The following is a 24,621-nucleotide window of genomic DNA, read 5'->3' on the forward strand; positions in this document are numbered from 1 at the left end:
AACAAGTACCTATCAATAATAACCTTAAATGTAAATGGATTAAATTCCCCAATCAAAACACATACAGTAGTTGAGTGGATAAGAAAACATGACCCATACCAGTATATCTGCTGCCTACAGGAGACCCACCTCAGAACAAAGGACTCACACAGACTGATGGAGAAGGGATGGAACAAGGTTTTTCAGGAGATTGGAAATGGAAAAAAAGCTGGGGTAGCAATACTTATAGCTGAAAAATTAGGCCTCAAAGTGAAGGCCATAACAAGAGATAAGGAAGGCCGCTTCATAATACTAAAGGGAGCAATTCAACAAGAAGATATAACTCTGGTAAACATATATGCACCCAATACAGGAGTACCCAAACACATAAAAAAAAACCTCTGGAGGATATGAAGGGAGAGATTGACAGCAATACAGTCATAGTAAGGGACTTTAATACCCCACTAACAGCACTGGATAAATCCTATAAGCAAAAAATCAGCAAAGAAACATCAATACTAAATTACTAACTAGATCAGATGGAATCAATTGACATTTTCTGAACATTTCACCCCAAAGCTACAGAATATACATTCTTCTCAAATGCACATGGGTCATTTTAAAAGACAGACCATATATTGGGACATGGGCAAAGTCTCTTCAAATTCAAGAAGATAGAAATCATATCAAGCATCTTCTCAAATCACAATGACATAAAATTAGAAATCAACTACAATAAAAACAATGGAAAAAAATCAAACACCAGGACACTAAATAGCATGCTATTAAACAATGATTGGGTTACCAAAGAGATCAAAGAAGAAATAAAAAGCATGATGGCAACAAATGACAATGAAAACACAACTTTCAAAAAGCTATGGGACACAGTGAAAGCAGTCTTGAGAGGGTAGTTCATAGCTCTGTAGGCCTACCTCAAAAAAACAAGAAAAAATGGTAGTAAAATTTCTAACTATACAACTCAAAGAGTTAGAAAGAAAGCAACAAGAAAAGCCCAGCGTAAGCAAAAGGAAGGAAATAATAAAGATCAGGGCTTAAATAAATGACATAGAAATAAAAAACAAATACAAAAGATCAATAAAACCAAGAGCTGCTTCTTTGAAAAGACAAAAAAGATTGATGAACCTCTAGCCAGGCTCACCAAGAAGCAAAGAGAGTGGACCTAAATAAACAAAATCAGAAATGAAAGGGGTGAAGTAACAACCAATCCCACAGAAATACAAAGGATTATGAAAAAATACTATGAACAACTCTATTCCAACAAAATGGACAACCTAGACAAAATGGACATATTCTTAGAAAAATGCAAGCTCTCAAAACTCAATCAAGAAGAATAAAAAACCTGAATAGGCCAATAACTACCAAAGAAATTGAAGCAATGATCTAAAATCTTCCAGCAAACAAAAGCCCTGGTCTGAATGGTTTTATAGGAGTGTTCTACCAAGCATTCAAAGAAGAACTAAAACTTATCGTCCTCAGACTATTCAAAAAAATTCAAGAGGAAGGCACATTTCCAAGCTCTTTCTATGAAGCCAGCATTACCCTAATTCCAAAACCAGATAAAGACACCACAACAAAAGAGAACTACAGGCCAATATCCTTGATGGACATAGATGCTAAAATCCTCAACAAAATTCTAGCAAATCAAATTCAGCATTACATTAGAAAGATCATACACCATGATCAAGTGGGATTTATCCCGGGGATGCAAGGATGGTACAATATCCGCAAATCAATAAATGTGATACATGGATGAGGACACATTTGTAATACCTTAACCAATAACAAAATTTAAAAAAAATAAAAAATAAATGTGATACATCACATAAACAAATTGAGAGACAAAAATCACATAATCATATCAATTGATGAAGAAAAAGCATTTGACAAAATCCAACCTCCTTTCTTGATAAAAACTCTCAGCAAAGTAGGAATAGAGGGATCATACCGCAACATAATAAAAGCCTTATATAACAAACTTATAGCCAACATCAAACTCAATGGGGAAAAACTAAACTCATTTCCCCTGAAAACGGGAACAAGACACTCTCACCACTCCTGTTCCATATAGTACTGGAAGTGCTAGCCATAGCGATCAGACAAGAAGAAGACATAAAAGGCATCCAAATTGGAAAAGAAGAAGGAAAACTATCCTTGTTCACAGATGGCATAATACTGTACATAGAAAACCCCAAAAACTCCATCAGAAAACTAGTAGACCTAATGAATGAATTTGGCAATGGAGCAGGATACAAAATTAACACCCAGAAATCCATGGCCTTTTTATACACAAATAATGAACTCAAAGAAAGAGAAATGAAAAAAAAAATCCCATTTACCATTGCACTAAAAAATTAAGATACCTAGAAATAAACTTAACTAAGGAGGTAAAAGACCTATACTCAGAAAACTACAGAATGCTGAAAAAAGTGATAGAGAAGATATAAACTGAAGGAAGAACATACCATGTTCATGGATTTGTAGAATCAACATCATTAAAATGTCAATACTACCCAAAGCAATCTACAGATTCAATGAAATCCCCATCAAATATGAACGACATATTTCAAAGATCTACAAAAAAATCTGCAAAAATTCATCTGGAATAAAAAAAGACCCCAAATAGCCACAGCAATCCTGAGAAAGAAGAACAAAGTTGGAGGGATCAGAATACCAGATATCAAGCTACATTACAAAGCCACAGTTCTCAAAACTGCCTGGTACTGGCACAAGAACAGACATATAGACCAATGGAACAGAACAGAGAACCTAGAAATCCACCCAAGCTATTATTCTCAATTAGTATTTGACAAAGGAGGAAACTGCATACAATGGAGTCAAGATAGTCTCTCCAATAAATGTGCTGGGAAATTTGGTCAGATACATGTAAAAAGTGAGACTAGATCCCAACTTACAACATACACAAAAACAAACTCCAAATGGCTAAAGGATTTAAATGTAAGATGGGAAACCATAAAAATCTTAAAAAACTCCATAAGCAGCAAAATATCAGACATATGTCGTAGCAATATCTTTACCGATACAGCTCCTAGGGCCACGGAGACCAAGGAGAAAATAAACAAATGGGATTACATACAAATAAAAAGCTTCTGCACAGCAAAAGAAACCATCAACAAAACAACAAAAAAAAGCCCACAGCATGGGAAACCATATTTGCCAATGACATTTCAGATAAGGATTTAATCTCCAAAATTTACAGAGAACTCATACAACTTAACAAAAGGAAGATAAACAATTCAATCAAAAAATGGGCAAAGGATCTAAATAGACACTATTCGAAAGAGGACATATAGAAGGCCGAGAGACATATGAAAATGTGCTCAAAGTCACTAATCATCCAAGAGATGCAAATCAAAACAACAATGAGATACCATCTCACACCTGTCAGAATGGCTATCATCAACAAATTAACAAACAACAAGTGCTGGCAAGGATGGGGAGAAAAAGGAACACTCGTGCACTGCTGGTGGGAATGCAGACTGGCGCAGCCACTATGGAAGACAGTATGGAGTTACCTCAAAAAGTTAAAAATGGAACTCCCTTTTGACCCAGTAATCCCATTTCTAGGAGTATATCTGAAGAAACCAGAAACACTAATCAGAAAGGATATATGCATCCCTATGTTCATAGTATTACAATTTATAATACCTAAGATTTAGAAACAACCTAAATGCCCATCAGCAGATGAGTGGATTAAAAAACTGTGGTACATCTATACAATGGAATACTATGCTGCTATAAAAAAAGAAGAAACTTTTACCATTTGCAATGGCCTGGAATGAACTGGATAGCATTATGCTAAGTGAAATAACCCAGTTGGAGAAAGATAAATATCACATGATCTCACTCATATGTGGGATATAATGATCAACATAATTTGATGAACAAGAACAGATCCAGAGACAAATGGCAGGGGGTGGGGGGTAGAGAGCAATGAAAGGACTTGTTTGCATGCATATTAGCATAACCAATGGACACAGACACTGGGGCGGTGGGGGCTTGCCCATGGTGCAAATGCCTGGGGGGGAGGGGGGAGGGAGTTCAAGCAGGGAAAAAGGAGACATATGTAAAACTTTAGACAATAAATAAATTTAAAAGAAAGAAAGGAGTCACAATTCTAAGGAGAAATATGATTTCTCCAGTGTCACATTGTGATATACTGGCCCATGTTCACAAAATAATATGTTCAAAATGTGTATCACAACATCCTATATAATAAAAGCCCAGTTACCTTAATGGCATAATGACTGGAACGACCACTCGACCAGTCACTATGAGGTGCATTGACCACCTCTCGGTCCCTCCCCCTGGCTCGTAGACTCTGATCACAGCATGGTGAACCAGGTGGTGGTGGAGGGCAGGATCAGGGACTGGCAAGTGGGCGGAATGGCCAACCTCTTGGTCCCTCCCCCTTGGCCCGCAGGCTCCAATCGCAGCATGGTGAATGGGGAACCATGGGGAACCGGGTGGGTGACAGTGAGGTGGGACTGGGGACTGCCAAGCAGGTGGAAGATGGCCCTGATCGCATTCTAGGCCTAGGGACCCTACCCATGCATGATTTCGTGCGCTGAGCCTCTAGTACAGTGATGGCGAACCTTTTGAGCTCCGCATGTCAGCATTTTGAAAAACCCTAACTTAACTCTGGTGCCATGTCACATATAGAAATTTTTTGATATCTGCAACCATAGTAAAACAAAGACTTATATTTTTGAAATTCATTTTATATATTTAAATGCCATTTAACAGAAAAATCAACCAAAAAAATGAGTTCGTGTGTCACCTCTGACACGCATGTCATAGGTTCGCCATCACTGCTCTAGTAGCTAATAATAACAAAACACAGCACACTAAATAACCATCAAGAAAGAATTCATTAAATAAATTAAGATTAATCCATACAATAAAATTGAATATAACCATAAAAAAATAAAATGTAGAGAGAAGAAAAAATGGTGGCCTAATAGGCAGATGTGTCGTGACTGGAAATACAACTAAATCAGAGAACATCTACCCCGAATCAAGCCCCCAGGCGCAGCTGAGGAGGCAACCTACAACAAGGGCAGAAAACACCTGGAGACCTGTAGGAAGGGTGGCAAGGGCTCGAGAGGGGCAGCAGGCTGGTGGGCCAGGCCGGCAGGCAGAGAGGAAGAGGAAAGAGCTGCATTATGGGAGATTCAGTTCCCTCATTAAAATAGAAGCTCAGACTTGGCTGAGCATCAAGGCTGAGTCCCTTGGCAGCAGATGAAATAACCAAATTTAAAAAGGAAAAGTCGCGGGATACTGGCTGCTGGGGAGTCAGGTCTCAAGACCACAGCTGCAAGAGGCTATGCTGTGAGGGGAAAGCAGTGTGATGCTGGGGGGAGAGAAAGCCAGTTTCGTTGTTGGTTTTGTTTTGTCTTTGTTTTTATTCTCTAAACTCAGAACATAGAACTTTTCAATTGCAATCATTACCCGAGGCTTTGGTGCAGGAAGGGAGGCACAGACTTGAGGTGCCCAAGGAAAGGCAGGGGAGGGAAGCAGGGCAGGGAGACATGGTCAGGAGTCTTGCATTGGGACGTTCTTAGGCTTCCAAACCTAAGCGGCTATTTCTCCAAAGAGAAGCTATCAGGGGTGGGCAAACTTTTTGACTCGAGGGCCACAATGGGTTCTTAAACTGGAAGGGGGGGGGGGTGGGGGGGGTGGGGGGGAGCGGAACAAAAGCATGGATGGAGTGTTTGTGTGAACTAATATAAATTCAAAGTAAACATCATTACATAAAAGGGTACGGTCTTTTATTTCAATAGTTTCTTCATTTCAAACAGGCCGGATCCGGCTGGCTGACTGCTAGCTAGACCCTCCCAATAGTCTCAGGGCAGGAGATATAGTCTGCCACACCCTGCATTTTGAGCTTTACAGAGGAAACAAAGGCAGAAGCCAAGAATATGGGTCTGAATAGTCTCGAGGAGCCCTCAGTGAATGGATTGGAAGAGAGGCCATATCCACCCCACTATTCTGGGAACCAGACTGATTAAAACTCCAGGGTGCCAGCCAACCCCATTAGTCTCCATACAAGGGTCTCTGTCCAGCCAAGAGCAGAGTAATATTTTGGGCCACTCACGGAGGAGAAGCTCTGGGTCAGGAAAATCATCCATCATATTCCCTGAAAGTGAAATAGCACCAACCCCACCTAAAGCCCTGTCAGAAACAGATGTTTAAGTGATTAAGATTGACAATTGGCCGACAGGTAAAGAGGGCATATTGGCCCCTCCTGCTTGCAGCCAAGGCCTGTGGAGACAGACATAAGCAGAGGACCTGTGAATTGGTTGGAGCTTCAAGCAGGGTGCTAAAGCCAAATGACAGTGCCTGACAGTAGTTAACACCTAAGTACTTACTAGGAAGCCCATAATTGGCAGAAAAAACAAGAGTGGGGTCCCATGGGGCATTAAAACTCAGCTGAAGGGAACAACACTTCACTTTAAAAAAAAATTATTATTATTTTTCTTTTCTTTTCTGCACCCTTTTATTCCTCTCTGCTCTTTTTTCTCCCATTTTTCTTTTCCTTTCTGTTTTAGTTTTTCACTTTTTATTTTTTCCTCTTTTTAAAATAGATCTTATCTGCTTTATTAATGTGCTATTATTCTAGTTTCTGTTGGTTTATTCATCTATTTCCCCTTCTCCTTAATTTTCCTTCAATTTTACAATTTTTTTCTATCTTCTTTTCTTGTCCTAATTTTTTAACTTGTCTCACTTCCTAAATGCAGGCCTATCTGCTCTCTCCTCTATTTCCCTTTTCAAAAAAATTTGTTTTAATTTATGTATTTACTCTTCTTCTTATTTCTTTTCTCCTTCCTCTCTTCTAAACCAAGTTCTTTCCCCTGTTCTTCCAATTTATTAATCTTATTTTCTTTATTTAAGCTCTGCATCTACAGATTCTGTCCCCCTCTTTTTCTGGGTGATTTTTGTTTGTAATTTTTGGTATGTTTGTTTGTTTTCTTGTGTTTTCTCCCCATATTATTTTTTAATTTTTTCTTTTTATTGGTGGCAGGAAGTGAACACCATTATCAGACACCCCACTGAGATGAGATTCAATCCACGAACAGTACAATAACATTCAAGACCCAACTACATGAGGAGAACCTAATCATCTCAAGTAGAGAGCCTACTCAGAACACCCAGCTAAGGAGACTTAAGAGATTGCACCATGGGGTCCCACAAAACATCTTCTAATAAGGCCAATTAAAAAATCTGGGTGGCATGCAGTTTGATCTAATACAAGGAAATAATTACATAATAACAGCAAAAATGGGGAGACAAAGAAACAACACCCAAAAGGAGGAAACACCAGGGAAGGAACTAAATGAAATGGAGGCAAGCAATTTGTCAAAGAAAAAATTCAGAATAATGGTTATAAGGATGCTCAAACATCTGGGTGAGAAATTAACCAACATATGTAAGAATCAAGAGGAAATTAAGAATAATCGAGCTGCAATAAAGAACACAATGGAAGATTATAACAGTAGACTAAAAGAAGCTGAGGACCAAATCAGCTAGTTAGAAGACAAGGTAGAGAAAACATGCAAGCGCAGAAAAAACTGGAAAAAAATGAAAAAGCAGGAGGAGAGTCTAAGGGAGCTTTGGGACAACATGAAACGAAACAACATCAGCATAATAGGGGTGCCAGAAAAGAGGAAGCCAAGCAAGGACTAGAAAACCTGATTGAAGAAATAATGACAGAAAACTTCCTTGATTTGGGGAAGAAAAGGGTCACAAAAGTCCAAGAAACACAGAGTCCCAAACAAGATGAACCCAAAAAGTCCAACACCAATACACATCACAATTAATTTGGCAAATGTCAATGACAAAGTAAGAATCTTAAAGGCTTCCAGAGACAGACAGAAAGTTACCTACAAGGAATCTCCCATTAGACTATCAACTGTGATTTTTCAACAGAAACATCAGGACAGAAGGGAATGGAATGAGGTATACAAACTGATGCAAAGGAAGGTACTGAATACAAGAATACTCTACCTTTCAAGGCTATCATTCAAAATTGAAGGTGCAATCAGGAGCTTCACAGACAAAAAAAGGCTAAGGGAGTTTATCACTACCAAGCCACCAATGCAAGAAATGCTAAAGGGACTGCTGTGAAAAGAAGAATAGAAAGGGAAGAAGGAACACAGGCATACAGAATAAAAATGGCAACAAACAGGTACCTATCAATAAAAACCTTAAACATAAATGGATTAAATACTCCAATCAAAAACAGGGTAGCTGAATGGATAAGAAAATATGACCCACATATATGCTGTCTACAAGAGACCCACCTTAGAATAAAGGACTCACACATACTGAAAGTGAAGGGATGAAATTTTTTTTTCAGGCAAATGGGAATGAAAAGAAAAAGCTGGGGTAGCAATACCTGTATCTGACAAAACAGACCTCAAAGTGAAGGCCATAACAAGAGATAAGGAAGGCCACTTCATAATACTAATGGGGTCAATACAACAAAAAGATATAACTCTGGTAACCATATATGCATCTAAATATATAAAGAAAACTTCTGGAGGATATCAAGGGAGAGGTCAACAGCAATATAATCATAGTAGGGGACTTTAATACCCTACTAAAATCACTGGATAAATCTTCTAGACAAAAAAATTAACAAGGAAACAGTAATCTGAAGTGATATTCTAGAAAACTAGAACTAACTGACATCTTCAGAACATTCCACTGCAAAGCTATCCTATCTAATAAAAGAGAAACATGGTAATTAACCATAACTGCGCTACCCTTCCCATTGGCTAATCAGCGAGAAATGCAAATTAACTGCCAACCTAGATGGCGGCCGGCAGCCAGGCAGCTGAAATGAACAGAAGGCTTGCTTTCTCCAGTGACGGACGAAGCCAAGGTTCTCCGCCTGCCGCTGCTGGCATCTGAGCTGCAACTCTAGCAACAATGTTGCAAATATAGAAGCTAAACAATCTCCAGAAACCTGCTTTCGGCTGGCCGGCCTTAGAGCTGGAGCTGAAACACTGTTTCAATTATAGAAGCCAAACAAACCCAGAGACCTGTTTCAGCAGCAGAGGTCTCAGAGCTGGAGCCGGGTCTCAGAGCTAAAGCCGACTCTCAGCTCCAGTGACAGCCATAGAAGGTAAATAGATCCCAAAATAAAAAAAAATTAAAAAAGGAGAGGTTGGGAGCTTCAGTTGCCTGCCAGCCTGAAAACGGCCCTCAGCCCCTCACCCAGACTGGCCAGGCACCCCAGTGGGAACCCCCACCCTGAAGGGGGTGTGACCAGCTGCAAACAGCCATCATCCCCTCATCCAGGCTGGCCAGACACCCAAGCGAGACCCCCACCCTGATCCGGGACACCATTCAGGGCAAACCAGCCGGCCCCCACCTGTGCATCAGGCCTCTATCCTATATAGTAAAAGGGTAATATGCCTCCCAGCACCAGGATCAGCGGAGCCGCAAGGCCTCCCAAACCCGGGATCAGCGAAGCAGGGAGGCCTCACTGCCCCTGTGTCAAGCGGAGTCGTGAGGCCTCCTAGCACTGGGATCAGCGGAGCCACGAGGCATCCTGGCCCCTGGAGCAGCATGACAAGGGGCAGCGCCCAAACCCCCTGATCGCCCTGCGGTTCTGTGTGTTACAGAGGGCGGGGCCACAACCTCCCTATCCGCCCTGCTCTGTTCGTGTCAGGGGAAGGCGCCCCAACCCCCAAATCGGTCCTGCTCTGTGCCTGATAGGGGGGAGCTCCCCAATCCCCTGATCGGCCTTGCTCTGTGTGTGACAGGGTGTGGCGCCCCAACCCCCCCATGGGCCCTGCTCTGTGTGTGATGGGGTGGAGCCACAACCTCCCCATCGGCCCTGCCCTGATTTTGACAGGGGAGAGTGCCCCAAGCCCCTGATCAGCCCTGCTCTGTGGGTGATAGGGGGCGGTACCCCAAACCCCTGATCCGCCCTGCTCTGTGTGTGACACAGGGCAGTGCCCCAGCTCCCCTATCAGCCCTAATCTGTGCATGACAGGGGGGAGCTCCCCAACCCCCTGATCGGCCCTGCTTTGTGGGTGACAGGGGGCGGCGCCCCAACCCCCTGATCCGCCCTGCTGTGTGTGTGACAGGGTACGGAGCCCCAACCCCCTGATGGGCCCTGCACTGTGTGTGACAGGGGGTGGCGCCGCAACCTCCCCATCGACCCTGCCTTGAGTGTGAACGGGGGCGGTGCCCCAAACCCCCAATCGCCCTGCTCTGAGCCCGACCAGGGGCTGCACCTAGGGATTGGGCCTGCCCTCTGCCACCCAGGAGCAGGCCTAAGCCAGTAGGTCCCAGACTGTGAGAGGGCACAAGTGGGGATGAGGGACAACCCACCCCCCCCGCCAGTGCACAAATTTTTGTGCACCGGGCCTCTAGTCCTATATAATAAAAGAGAAACATGCAAATTAACTGTCCATCTGCTAATCTCAAGCCACTCCCACCAGCCAATCAGGAGCGAGTATGCAAATTAACCCAACTAAGATGTAGGAGTGAGCAGGAGGCTTGGGTTGCCCTTGGCGATGGAGGATGCCAAGCTTCCCGCCTGCCCTGGCCGGCCCTCCACTCCGCTGAAGGCTACAAAGTTTCAATTATAGAAGATAAATAAATCCCAGAAAAAAGAAAAAAAGGAGAGGCTGGGAGCCTGGATTGCTGGGAGGCTTGGCCATTCTACAAACAGGCATCAGCCCCTCACCCAGGCTGGCCATGCACCCCAGTGGGGACCCCCACCCTGAAGGAGTGTGGCCAGCCTGAAAATGGCCCTCAGTCCCTCACCCAGGCTGGCAAGGCACCCCAGCGGGACCCCCACCCTGATCTTGCACACTTTAGAGCAAACCAGCTGGCCCCCACCTGTGCACCAGGCCTCTAATCTATATAATAAAAGGGTAATATGCAAATTGACCCTAACAGTAGAACGACTGGGAATAACTGGTCACTATGACACACACTGACCACCAGGGGGCAGGCGCTCAATGCAAGAGCTGCCCCCTGGTAGTCAGTGCACTCCCACAGGGGGAGCTCTGCTCAGCCACAAGCCAGGCTGATGGTTTCCAGCACAGCAGTGGTGGCGGGAGCCTCTCCCATCTCCTTAGCAGCGCTAAAGATGTCCAACTGCAGCTTAGACCTGCTCCCCACTGGCAAGTGGGCATCCCCCGAGGGCTGCCAGGCTGCCAGAGGGATGTCTGACTGTCAGCTTAGGCCCAATCCCCCTAGGGAGTGGGCCTAAGCCAGCAGGTGGACATCCACGAAGGGGTACCAGATTGCGAGTGGGCACAGGCCAGGCTGAGGGCCCCCCCCGCGAGTGCACAAATTTTTGTGTACTGGGCCTCTAGTCTACACTAATAAAAGACAAAGATGCTAATTGACCATACCTTCGCTATGCCCATCAGCCAATCCGAAGAGTATGCAAATTAACCCAACAAAGATGGCCGTTAAATTTGCATACTGCAGGCAGGGCGGAACAGTGCCATCTGCTACCTGCCCCACTGCCATCCAGGCCTGCTATCTGCGACCTGACCCCGGGCAGCGGGGCCTTCTGGGCCTCCCGTGTGCGACCTGACCCGGGGCGGCCAGGTGGGATAGCAGTGAACCGCCAGCCCGCCCGGCCACCATCCAGGCTTCCCATGTGTGACCCAACCCAGAGCAAAGACTGAAGACAGTGTAGAAGGAAGCCAAGCACTGCAGAAGGGAGCAAAATGGTGGAGAAGGGACCGGAGATGGGAGCAGAGCTGAGGTAGCGGACACCGAAGGGAGTGAGGCAGCAGAGATGTCAGGGAGTGAAGTGGCCCAGAAAGGAGGGAGCGAGGCAGGGTAGAAGGAAGGGAGCGAGGTGGCAGAGAAGGGAGGGAGCCAAGGCAGCAGAGATGGGAGGGAGCTGAGACGGTAGAGACAGGAGGGAGCAAGGCAGCGGAGAAGGGAGTGAAGCCCGCTGTGGGCTTTGCTCCCTTCTCTGCTTTGCTCCGGCCTCAGGAAGACCTATTCTTGCAGGAATAGGCCCAAGGAAGCCCTATTCTTGCAGGAATCTTCCTGCAATGGGCCTCTAGTGGAATAAACATTTTCAAATGGGACATTTTCAAATATAGACCACATGTTAGGACACAAGCTAAGTCTCTACAAATTCAAGGAGAAATATCAAGTATTTTCTTAGACCATAAGGGGATGAAATTAGAAATCAGTTACAATAAAAACACTCAAAAACAATCTATACATGGAGGCTAAATAGCATGCTATTAAACAATGAATGGGTTACCAAAGAGATCAAAGAAGAAATAAAATACAACCTGGAAGCAAATGAAGATGAACAGACTAAATTCTATGGGACACAGTGAAAGTGGTCCTGAGAGGGAAGTTCATAGCACGATAGGTCTGCCTCAGAAAATAAGAAAAATTGGTAATAAGTTATCTAACACTACAACTTAAAGAATTAGAAAGAGAACAACAAGCAGTTCCCAGAACAAGAATAAGGAAGGAAATAATAAAAATCTGAGTAGAAATAAATAAATAGAGACAAAAAAAAATACAAAATATCAATAAAGCCAAGAGCTGGTTCTTGAAACGATAAACAAGATTGATGAATCTCTAGCCAGGCTCACCAGAAAACAAAACAAGAGGACCCAAATAAACAAAATCAGAAATGAAAGAGGTGAAGTAAAACTGACCCCACAGAAATACATAGGATTGTAATAAAATACTATGAACTACTTTACTCCAACAAACGGGACAACCTGGTCTAAATGGACATATTCCTAGAAAGATACAACCTTCCAAAACTCAATCAGTAAGAATCAGAAAACCTGGAATAGGCTGATAACTACTGATGAAATTAAAGCAGTAATAAAAAAAAATCCAGCCCTAACCGGTTTGGCTCAGTGGATAGAGCATCACCCTGTGGACTCAAGGGTCCCAGGTTTGATTCCAGTCAAGGGCATGTACCTTGGTTGCGGGCACATCCCTAGTAGAGAGTGTGCAGGAGGCAGCTGATCGATGTTTCTCTCTCATCGATGTTTCTAACTCTCTATCCCTCTCCCTTCCTCTCTGTAAAAAATCAATAAAATATATTTTAAAAATAAATAAACACCCAGTGAACAAAAGCCATGGTCCAGACAGATTCACAGGGAAGTTTTAGCAAATATTCAAAGAAGAACTAACACCTCTGCTCCTCAAACTATTCCAAAAAATTCAAGAGTAAGTTATACTTCCAAACTTTTTATGAGGCCAGCATCACCCTAATTCCAAAAGCAGATAAAGACATGACAAAGAAAAAGAACTACAGGCCAATATCCCTGATAAACATAGATGCTAAAATCCTCAGCAAAATTTTAGCAAACCATCTGTAGCAATACATTAAAAAGATCATACATCATGAACAAGTGGGATTTATTCTGTAGAAGCAAGGCTGATACAAGATTCTCAAATCAATAAATGTGATACAGCACATAAACAGATTGAAAGCAAAAATCACATGATCATAATAATCAATGCAGAAAAAGCATTTGACAAAATCCAACACTCTTTTTTGTTTTGTTTTTCAACATCTTTTTTGATAAAAACTGTCAGCAAAGTGGAAATAGAAGGAACATACCTCAACCTAATAAAGGACATATATGACAAACCTACAGCCAACATCATGCTCAACTGGCAAAAACTAAAACCATTTCCCCTAAAAACAGAACAAGACAGGAATGCCCTCTTTCACCAACATAGTTCTGGAAGTCCTGGCCATAGTGATCAGACAAGAAGAAGAAATAAAAGGCATCCAAAATGGAAAGGAGGAAGTAAAACTTTCATTATTTGCAGATGACAAGATACTATACATAGAAAATCCTAAACATTACTTCAAAAAACTACTTGATTTAATAAATGAATTCAGAAACATAACAGGATACAAAATTAACAACCAAAAATCCATAGCATTTTTATACACCAATAGTGAACTCTCAGAAAGAGAAACTACTAAAAAAAAAAAAAAAAAAAAATCCCATTTCCCTTGTGACAAAAAAATTAAGATACTTAGGAATAAACTTAACCAAGGAGGTAAAAGACCTGTACTCTGAAAACTATAGGATGTTGAAAAAAGAGACAGAGGAAGAATAAACAAATGGAATAATATACCGTATTCATGGATTGGTATTCATAGACATTTTAATGTCTATACTACCCAAAGCAATCTATAGATTCAATGCAATCCCTATTAAAATACCAACAGCATATTTCACAGTCCTAGAACAAACACTTCAAAAATTTATATGGAATTAAAAAAAAAAAATCCCTGAATAGCCACAGCAATCTTGAGAAAGAAGAACAAAGTTGGAGGAATCACAATGCCAGATATCAAGTTATACTACAAAGCCGCTGTACTCAAAATAGCCTAAAGGACCTAAATAGACACTTCTCCAAAGTGGACATACAGGCCAAGAGACATGAAAAAATGCTCAAAATCACTAATCATCCAAGGGAGTGCTGGGGATGTGGAGGCACTGAGCAAAAAGGAAAAAAAAATGTTAAGAACTCATGGATATGAACAACAATGTGGTGATTATAGGGAGGAGGGGGAGCAGAGAAGGATTGGGAGGAGGTGGATGAGTTTATGGGGGGGATAAATGGTGACAGAAAAAATGAAATTATATTTAACTGGAGACCCTTTGCACAACCGGGACCCAGGTCTTCGCTCCGGCCATAGCAGAGAAGCCAAGCCTCGAGGCTTCTCCACTCCAACCGCAGCAGAGAAGGCAAGCCTCTTCAGTCTTCAGTCGTCTTCAGTCTTCAGTCGTCTTCAGTCTTCAGTCATCTTCAGTCTTCGCTCAGGCAGAGCCTTCAGTCTTCGCTCCGTGCCTGCATATGCAAATTAACCACCATTTTTGTTGGGTTAATTTGCATACTCATCCTGATTGGTTGGTGGGCGTAGCGGAGTGACACCAATTTGTATGTTTCTCTTTTATTAGTGTAGATAATAAATAAATTAATTAATTAATAAAAAGATAGACAGCCCTTTCTCCACACATTCACACATTTGTGCACACGCACACATACATTCAATACTATGCTACACTGACAGAAGAAGGCACCCCTGACCTAAGATTCTTGTAAACCACCCAAATCAACAAAATAAAATGGTAAAAACAGACTTAATTTATACTAAGTATTTTAAGGTTAGAACATCAAACCTACTCAGGTTCATAAAAATTCCCCCCTCAAAATAACGCATGAAGAAGAAAAGTGTAACAAAACATTCCACACTAAATTAAATACCCTCAAGTAAGCATTTGGAGGTATGAAAAGCATATCGAGGTTAGAAATTCAAAAATTAAAGGCAGGAATGGACAATAAACAGGAAGAAATTTTAAAAAGAGTAGATTCAACATAGAAAATGTGTGAAAGAAAACGTCAAAACCATCCCAGATTCAAAGATTAAATCACAAAGCCCCATGGGAGAACAGATCCAAATAAAATTTTACTAGAAACGTTGAAGCAAGCCAGAAAAGCAACAAAGAGAGTGAAAATGAGGCACAGAAACAAAATGGATCAAAAGTATGTGGCTGATGTAAAAGAAGGCCAAAGAAGGAAAACAGTAGGGAAAACAAGAGGTTCTAAAGATAAAGATAAAACAATTGAATAGAATACTTAAAACTACATCCCAAGAAAACTTCTGGAAGTAAGAAAATACTAGTACTAAAATGTACATATTGAAAAGGTCTAAGAGATAACTAAGAAACTTAACCAGAATAATCACTTTGAAAACATCAACACTAATAAAAGAGAAAAATGGTAATTGGCGTACGAGCTACCCTTTTCATTGGCTAATCAGGGCTATATGCAAATTAACTGCCAACTAAGATTGGCAGTTAACTGCCAACAAGATGGCGGTTAATTTGCATATGTAGGCACAATGCAGGGAGGCGAAAGGGAAAGCAGGAAGAAGCCTCCTGCCACTGACAGTGATCGGAAACCCAGCGGGGAGCTAAGAGCTGGGGGGCAGGGCAAAGGCGGCCCCAGGGCCGCCTTTGCCCTGCCCCCCAGCCATGATCGGAGAATCAGGAGCCTTTGCCGCCCTGGCCAGTGATAGCAGGAAGTAGGGGTGGAGCCAGCGATGGGAGCTGGGCATGGTCAAAGCTGGCAGTCCCGGGAGCTAGGGGTCCCTTGCCTGGGCCTAAAGCAGAGCCCACGATTGCGGGGCCGCTGCAGCTGTGGGTCCCCGCTGCCCGAGTTGGACGCCTCAGCCAGAGGCGTTAGGCCTGGGCAGGGGCGGAGCCTGCGCGATCGCGGCACCCCCCCGCTGCCACTGCAGGTCCCCGCTGCCCGGGCCGGACGCCTAGGCCAGAGGCGTCAGGCCTGGGCAAGGGGCAGATCCTGCGATTGGAGGGTGATGGGGATCAACGCCTGAGGGCTCCCAGTATGTGAGAGGGGGCAGGCTGGGCTGAGGGACACTCCCCCCCCGCCCACACCCAGTGCACGAATTTCGTGCACCGGGCCCCTAGTATCCTAATAAAATGATTAAATTTTAAAAAGAAATAAAAAATCAAAACAAAACAAAAAAAACCCTCAAGTACAAGTACAAGGATCAAAATTGAAATTCATACTGGCATCAAATACCCTAAACACAGCTTATAATGCAAAGTAACAATGGAGCTATATTAAAAAACAACTCAGAAAGAATGATTGAACTTACAATTTTCTATTTAGACAAGCTGTACTTTAAGTATCAAGATATAGAAAAACTTTTAAACAAGCAAGGTAGCTTCTTGAGCAATATACTGGATGAGCTCCATCCACTAAGAGATGATGGAGGAAACCTGAGCAAAATGACTAATGATGAGCTTTCAATAATTAATTATAGATGCAAGACTAAAAGGCAGGAACTCAAGTGGAAGAACAACATGCTATATATTATATATAATATATTTTATGGGCAGGAAAGTGGAAATCATACAGCAAAAAAAAATACATAGAGTTTTAAATATACTATTATAAGCAGCATGATAGTAAAGGAGAAAATAAGAAAACAGGGGACGACTGGGGACCTGATGCCCAGCATAGTGACCATAGTCAACATATAAACTTCAAAGTGCAAAGAGACTAGGTTTTAATTGTTCTTCAGCACACACACACAAAAAAATGATAATTATGTCAGGTAATATAGCTAATGTTATAGTGGTAATCATTTTGCAATATATAAGTGCATCAAATCAAAACATTGTATACCTTAAACTTAAGACAATATTATAATTGACTCAATTGAAAAAAGAAAACAGGGAACTTAGGCACTTAGATGATATTATGTAAAAAGTAACCATATAAATCTGATGATTTCTCATTCTATTTCTTTAAAAAATGACATTAGGATTTTGATGGGGATTGCATTAAATCTACTCTGAAATGCATAAGATCTTTGGAGACCTGACCCAACAGCCTGACCAGCCTGGCCACCCTGATGAGCAGTGGGAGCGGGAGAATGAAGCTAAACTGAGCAAGCTCAGAGCCCTATTGTGGCTGATGACTGAGCCCACACCCCTGGAACACAAGTTGGCTTCTCTAGTCTCTGCCCTTTTCAAGCTTAGGCTCAGGCATCAGCCAGCGAAAGGCCATCCCTGGGGGAAGGCCCATACCCTCCCTCACCAGCCCTTTGGAATGAGCCTGGTACCTGGAGCCCCAAGCAAGCTGCTGTCTCCCCACCCATAGTAGGAGCCTGCAGACAGGTAAGCAGCCTATGAAAACCTGAGAGGCTTTCTTATTTCCAGAAGAACTGTCCAAAGTGCCTCCTGGTCCATGGCCAGAGCAGGCTCCCCGCCTGCAGAGGACATGGGTTCCGTCAGCTCACCTTCGGGCTCTGCCTTGTGTGCATGGCTGGGATCACATCTACCTCCAAAAGACCGTCCTGGGCACCCACCCACCTGCTGCCCTCCCACTTCTCTCCTTTTCTGGGAGAGGGCCACACACCATCCTGAGCATGATACTGCGGGCCCCCAGCCTCGACAGGTCCCTCACTCTAGGCTCCCAGCGCGACAAAGGCTGGCTTTATCCTTCAGGGAAGATCTTATCTTGTAGATTTTCTAGGAAATGGATTCAACTCATGTAAATGTCCAATCCACAGGCCTCAAAGCAACAACAGTGGGTTTGTATCTCACCTGAATATTTGGAATTTTTTTCCCAGTAAAGTTTTCAATAAAAAAAAATTAAGAGTAGAGCTTCCATTGGAGTCTCCTCCCCGCCACTTCCCGTCCGCCGCCCTAGAGCCAGTGCAACTGTGAGGAGCTGCGTAGCCAAGGGTTGGTGGGAATGGTGTTGGGCGCAGGGCCTGCCTCACTGGTCTCGGGGTGCCCAGGGAAAAGGTAGCAGTGATGCTGAAGCTGGTGAGCAAACTGAAGCGGGATGATGGTCTCAAAGGGTCCCGGATGCCAGCCACAGCCTCTGGCTCCACACGGAGAGTGTCTGTGAGAGACAGGTTGCTGGTTAAAGAGGAGGGTTACTACCAGGGTGGAAAATTTCAGTTTGAAGTGGAAGTTCCTGGTGCTTACAATGCGGTGCTGCCCAAAGTGAGATGCTTGACCAGGATCTGGCACCCCAACATCACAGAGACAGGCGAGATATGTCTGAGTTTACTGAGAGAATATTAGATGGATGGGGCTCCCACCAGGCCACTAAAGGATGTTGTTTAGGGATTAAACTGTTGTTTACTGATCTTCTGAACTTCAATGACCCAATGAATATTGAGGCTGCAGAGCATCACCTGAGGGACAAGGAGCACTTCCGGAACAAAGTGGAAGACTACATTAAGGGTACGCCAGATGATGCGAGGGGTGCCTGCAGTGTGGACTTTGCTAGAGGGTCCTCTCCAGCTCTCGAAGGGCCTCCATCCCAGTCCTCGCGTCCCGCAGACCCACTGGATCTGCTGGGTCCTGTGACATGTCCTGTGGAGGAACCTCTTTACGGTTGCCCATTGTAGACAGAGTTCCACATAAGTACAGCAAGAAAATGTGTTTGGGCTCTAACGAGTTGACTGCTTACCTTAACATGTTTACTTTGTGAACCTGTACTGTGTAGGCTGAGGAAATGCTTGAGAAGTTGTAATGAACTCAGAATCGGAGCTTGCTTATTACCTTCCCCCAAATAACTTCCCTGCACAGCAATGCCAATGACCTGCCAGGAGCTGGCAGGTGGGCGGTCCCAAGCCCACTGAAAACTGTGACTGGATGCCAGTCTCTTATCTCCTCCCACAAATGTCAGCCCTGCCTCAGGGTCTGAGGCTTCCCAGAATGCAGTCATTGACTGTAGATCTCTTACTGAAATGTGTATTTTATTTAATTTAAGTATATTTTGGAACGAATTTGTAATTTGTACAACTTAATGCTTTATTTTTTTTTCTATTCTCCTTTAGTTTGTATCTTCATAGTATAGAGCAGACAGAAAAATGTTGGGTCAAGCAATTATTGAAGAGAAATACAAAGAAAATATGAAAGACATTCATTCTGTCCAAATGAAAAAAAAAAAAAGAAAGAAAAAGAAAAAAGAAAAGAATAGAACTACCATATGACCCAGCAACTCCACTCCTGGGTATATACCCAAAAAACTTGAAATCACTTATTCACAAAGATATATGCACCCCTATGTTCATTGCAGCACTATTCATGGTAGCCAAGACATGGAAACAACCAAAGTGTCCTGAGATAGAGGACTGGATAAAGAATATGTGGTACACATACACAATGGAATACTACTCAGCCATAAGAAAAGGTGAAATAGCACCATGTGCAACCACATGGATGGGCCCTGAAAATATTATGCTAAGTGAAATAAGTTAGAAAAAGCTAAGAACCATATGATTTCACTCATATGTGGGATATAAAGCTGAAACTTACGAACACAAACAGTAATGTGCTGGCTGCCAGAGGGAAAGGGGTTTGGGGGGGAAAGGAAGTCCTAATATGCTGTGACAATAAATGATCTGACTTTGGGTGGTGGGCACATGGTGCTATATACAGATTTTGTAACTTAGAAATATACACATGAAACCTATATGTTCATGTTGACCAATGTCACCCCAATAGAATTTAATAAACTTTCTAAAAAAGAAAAAGTAACCAATAGAATAAAAATACAAAACTTCTCAAATGCCAAAAGAAATTTTAAAAAACAAAGAAAACACATATAAAAACATAGCAATTACAAATAAATTGCACATTAGAATTATAAGGTTTTATGACAAAGTTGAAGACTTCAGTCATATCAGTAAATATAAATGTGCTTAACTTCCCTATTAAAATAAAAAAAAAATTGAATTTGGCTAACAAAGCAAGAGCCAATTCTATGCTGTATAGAAGAAAGATGCCTGAAATAAAGTGTTTCAGGAAGACCAGCAGTTGGCAAACTATAGTCCATGGGCCAAATGTGGTCTATTACCTGTTTTGTAAGGCCCATGAGCTAATAATAGTACCTATGTTTTTAAATGGTGGTAAAAACTCAAAAGAAGAATAACATATCATGGCACATAAAAATTATATAAAATCTAAATTTCAATGTCCAAAAATAAAGTTTTATTGGAACACAACCCATCTCATTCATTTATATATTCATTTTGTCTGCTTGTGTGCTACATAAGCAGAGTTAAGTGGTTAAAACAGAGACAGCTTGGTTTGCAAAGAATCGTGGATATACAAATCTAGGTTCTCTGAACACACACACACACACACACACACACACACACACACACACACACACACACATGAACACAGGGGTTCACAGGGATAGTCTATGAAATCTTCAAAGACCAGAATAGTAATGCCTTATAAACTGTTCCAGAGCATTGAAAATTAAGGAAAAGATATTCATCTTTTTATGAAGCAAGCATAACATTGACACCTAAACCACATTTTTAAAAGTATTTTTAAAAAAGAGAAAATGACAGATGAAAGTCACATATAGGTATTATTGCCAAATTTTTAAATAAAATATTAGGAAACAAAATTCACACCACATTAAGAACATTTTACACTTTGACCTAAATGCTATCTATTCTATGCACCAAAAGTGTCCTCCAAGTGGATCAGGGGTCTAACATAAAAATTGAAACCACACAAAAACATGTGTGAATTCCTCTCTAGTACATATATTATCTTCTGATTTGGGCAAAAAAACAGGACAACAACAAAAAATACAAGAAGAATAAACCAGAAACTAATGAGATTGGTTTTCTATAGGGAGGGGTGAAAACAAAATGAAAAGGAGTGGAGTTGGAAATGGGATAGAAGGAAGGGGAAAGTGATAGATCTCTGAGTAATACCCTTTTGTGTCGTTCTGAGTTTTAGAACCACGTAATTACTATACGGATTGAAAAATAAATACACCAAATAGTAGTAAGGGGGATGGGGAAAGGAATGCAAACAGAAAAACAGCTCTTCCTGTTCAAATGAATAACATAATCACACTGAAATCAGGGGAGAACTAACCTAAGCAACTTTGAACACACTTCTTTGATTATATGCTTTTAGGCTAAGTACAAAACACAGTGTAAATAAATATTTAACCCTTGCTGGTAGTTTTTTTTCTTCCCACAGAATTAGGAGTCAACAATTCTGAAACTATTTTTCTATATATTCAAGGTTTAAGTAAATAAGTAAATATATTACATATAATGGGGAGTCAATGTCAGGGAAATTATAAATATCAAAATGGAACGCGTTGGATGGCTAAAATAAAGCCCTGGGGTGCTGGTTGTATTGTTCGCTTCATGGTTGAATTCATGAAGGTGTCAGTATGAAGCCACAGTTTTTGTTATATATACAGATAGACAAATAAAGATGTATAATACACACACACACACACACACACACAAACACACTCATTTCCTAATTTCATCCATTGAGTAGGCCTAGAAGCAATGATACCCCAGCCTCCCTAGCATTCGAATTCTAGTTTCTAAATACCATTTTCCACTAAAAAGAATCATAACTCCTGCAAAAGAGGATCCTGGACTACCTTGTGCCAGAAAATGAGGACATGCTCAAAGAATGATGAGGAAGGCCATTATCAAAAGATTGAGATGAGCCAGTTTGACAAATCCTGGAAAATTTTAGTATCAAAATAAATAACAGTAAAGGATTATAACCCTCTCTTAGTGTATAAAACTCTGTCAAGTAGTCACTAGGAGTTATAATTCCTGAGGGCTAAAAGTATGACTTCCTCTAGCAAATGCAGATGAATTTTAATAGTTCACAGCTTGATTAATGCCTTTGTGATAGAACGAAAAGCATTGAGTGAGGCATAGCTGCTCTACCAATAGTGCAAGGCAGTGAAGACAGACTTAGGCACAAGTATGTATGTGTTTATCCTTACTGTATTCATATGTATTTGAAAACTATAACTCTGAGAAGCAACAAAAGAGCCATGCTCTGGAAGAAGCACGAATCTCTGATATCGAGGTCAAGCAGACAGATGGCATTGTGAGGTGAGGGAGATTGGAAGTAGAACACATGTGCACGCACGCGTGCCCCCCCCACACACACACACACCAGGAAATGGGATGAAATGATCCAAGTTGAAAAGGCTAGTGAACAACAGCTAGCCCTAACATTAATGTGAGCTAAGATATGAGAGAAGAAATAAGTTTATTGGATATCTATCACTATGTTCGTGCTCAGCTTCCCTTCCCTGGTAACAGAACACTTCTTTTCTGCAGCAAACCCAATCCGCAAACGTATCCCACCCCCATTTTACTAGGGTACAGGAAACAAAGGTACCAGGCTTGAGCTGTCAGTGTGCCCTGTATGCCCTGGATTAGTTCCCACTGGGTACTTGGCCCAATAAGTGGAGCCAGAATCCTCTGCAGCAGTGCTGCCCAGCCTGTGATGGGCACTTGCATCACCGGGACCTTTTAGAAGTGATGGCTCTGATCCAGAAGGGAAAGGGCAGGCTTGAGATTCTGGATTGCTAGTAAGCTCCCCAGTGATGCTGATGTTGCTGGTCCCGGGTCAGTTTTGAACATGAAGGCTCGTCAGAAACTTTCTGTCAGCGTTAGCAGGAGGAAGTGCTCTTATATCAGGGTGGCTAAGCTGACAGACTGTTTCTGGGGGCTGGGGGCTTTTCCACAAGCTGCCGGTGGGCTTGTTCTATGTTTCTGTCACTCCCTTTATGTGTTCTTTGTCATTAGATTACACAATCATAGAAAACAGAGTTTGTGTATTTATCACTCCCCATGATGTCTTATTGCTCTTTTAATGCTATGTTCTTCAACAACCAACTGGAAAGAAATTTTAAATTCTCTACATGAAAGAGATAGAGAAATACTTTCATGGAGTGGTAAAGAATGTGAAGGAGGAGGATCAGTTACGCGCTACCACCCTCTGAATATCCCCAGCCAGCCCTACATCTTGACCTCATGCAGCTATGAAACATTGGCATCACTTTCACGATCCCTCCAGGGGCTCATTATGAAGAATCACAAGGCAATACCCCTGAAGTACAAAAAAACAAATCCCAAAGATGAGATTAAAGGAACTTCAGAAAAATATTATTAATCTGGTTTAGAGATTTATTCAGTGCTTCCTAAATTAAACACTATGGTCTCTAACATGGCATCTACAATTGGTATTGTCAATTTATTTTATTTTTTTTAATGCCTAATTAACTTCATTTATTTTTCTCATAATTTATTTCTAAGATGGGGGAAGCCTGGGCAAAACTATATGTATGATTATTTTTTTTTAATTTAAATTCTTTATTGTTTAAAGTATTACATGAGACTCCTTCCCCCCAGCACATGCCCTCACCCCCCTACTGTCTGTGTCCATTGGTTTTGCTCATATTCATGCATACAAGTCCTTTGGTTGATCTCTTACCCCTTCCCTGCCTTCCCTCATAGGTTTGACAGTCTACTTGATGCTTCTATGTCTCTGGTTCTGTTTTAGTTCAACAGTTTATGCTGTTCATTATATTCCACAAATGAGTGAGATCATGTGATATTTATCTTTCTCTGACTGGCTTATTTTGCTTAGCATAATGCTCTCCAGTTCCATCTATGCTGTTGAAAATGGTAAGAATTCCTTCTTTTTTATTACAGCAACATAGTATTCCATTGTGTAGATGTACCACAGTTTTTTAATCCACTCATCTGATGGGCACTTAGGCTATTTCCAAATCTTAGCTATTGTAAATTGTGCTGTTATGAACACAGGGGTGCATATATCCTTTCTGATTGGTGTTTCTGTTTTCTTGAGATATATTCCTAGAAGTAGGATTACTGGGTCAAATGGGAGTTCCATTTTTAATTTTTTGAGGACACTTCATACTGTTTTCCAGTTGATTTATTTTTAAGCCAAAAGAAAGAAGTTTTATCAAAAACAATTTCCAGAGAGTAGCCAACAGTTTTGAACTACACTCTAAGATATCTTGGAAGTGTATCATTAAGTCACTGTAATACCTTTTCACGTGCCCAGGACAAGAAATTTAATTGATTCACTTCCCTTCAAGACAATAATCCAGAGGTATCTTCTTTATTTGTAGAGAATCCCAATTCCCAACTCCGTTACTTGGATACAAGCAAAAATTTTAAAGGGGAAAATAACTTCCTCTTTTAACCAATGCCTGTGTTCTGCTATTCTGTAC

General features: G+C 41.8%; 1 protein-coding gene and 1 pseudogene across 6 annotated transcripts in view; one reads left to right on the forward strand and one right to left on the reverse strand.

The window, feature by feature from the left end:
• LRRC49 (leucine rich repeat containing 49) overlaps positions 1 to 24,621 on the reverse strand; it is a 221,804-nt gene that overhangs the window by 102,560 nt on the left and 94,623 nt on the right. The gene's annotated exons all lie outside the window — the stretch shown is intronic.
• Positions 18,363 to 18,967, forward strand: LOC132228241 (NEDD8-conjugating enzyme UBE2F-like; annotated as a pseudogene).

The sequence above is a fragment of the Myotis daubentonii genome, chromosome 1, assembly GCF_963259705.1.
Source record: "Myotis daubentonii chromosome 1, mMyoDau2.1, whole genome shotgun sequence".
Lineage (NCBI taxonomy): Eukaryota > Metazoa > Chordata > Mammalia > Chiroptera > Vespertilionidae > Myotis > Myotis daubentonii.